The following is a 1,093-nucleotide window of genomic DNA, read 5'->3' as shown; positions in this document are numbered from 1 at the left end:
TGAGCAAACCGGCCATCCCTATATAGGATCCGAACCCGCGGCCTTGGTGTTATCAGCACCGAGTGAGCCAGGGGCCGGCCCAGGAATTTTTTAAAGCAACATTTATTAAGACATGATCTACAGACCACCTAAGTCAGAATCACCCAGATTGCAAACGTTAAAGCTGAAGAACACTGCTTTGAAAAATTTACCTGCTATCATCCTGTGGTGGGAAAGACATTTCCAGATGTTCCTTTTTCTAGGTGAGGAGACTAAGGCAAACGTGGGGGAATTCATGCCAGGTCTAAAACCAGAGTTTCCAATGCTTTTGGCCACACTGGTGTTTTGCAGACCCTGTGCGTGCATGTGTGCATCCTTAGTAGCCAATTCTTTTCCCAAATGAAGTCATACCTGGCATCACACATGTGAAATAAATAAAAGCAGAACTACTCCTTCTGTTAATGTGAGGGTGGGAGGGGGAGACCTCACCACGCCCCCCTGCCTTATTGCAGCCCCTGTGGCACCTCCTTGGAACACAGGGGTGGAAAGACCACTCTCATCTTAGGTGACATCGTAGAGGTGATAGTAATTTGGTACTTGGACAGTCAAATCCAAGGTGGGAGAAGAGGAATCAGAAGTTCCAGCTCAACTCTCTGGACGTGAACTTTGGTTGTCCCCACGTGCCTGTTACACTCCACCAGTCCTCCTCTGCATTTCTGAAGCCCATGAAAGGCTGCTGTATGAAGACGGCTGCTCAGAGCCAGGCCTCCCCAAGAAGACAGGTGACCTCCTTTGAGCATCCACATTACTGATCAATTTGAGCATATTTATTGAGACCTTCTATGTACCCAGTGCAATAAACTCCAAGAAGTCTAAAACTAGTCCCCACTATCCAGTGGCTCTCAGTTTAGCCAGAGAGAGAAGATATACAAAGAAGTGGTAACAGCTTTGTGCAGGTGTGTGCCCACTGTCGAGTGAGGGGTGAAGGCAGATGGGTATGTAAGCCAGGCAGGTAAGTCACCTCTGGATGCCGGGAAGTGGGAGAACACCTCGGGGTGCAGTAGCCAGGAGGAGGGCCAGAGCTGAGCAGAAAGAAATTGCAGGAGACCCTGCC

This window comes from Galeopterus variegatus, unplaced genomic scaffold (genome assembly GCF_000696425.1).
Source record: "Galeopterus variegatus unplaced genomic scaffold, G_variegatus-3.0.2 Scaffold1672, whole genome shotgun sequence".
Classification (NCBI taxonomy): Eukaryota; Metazoa; Chordata; class Mammalia; order Dermoptera; family Cynocephalidae; genus Galeopterus; species Galeopterus variegatus.
Note: the sequence above shows the minus strand (reverse complement) of the source record.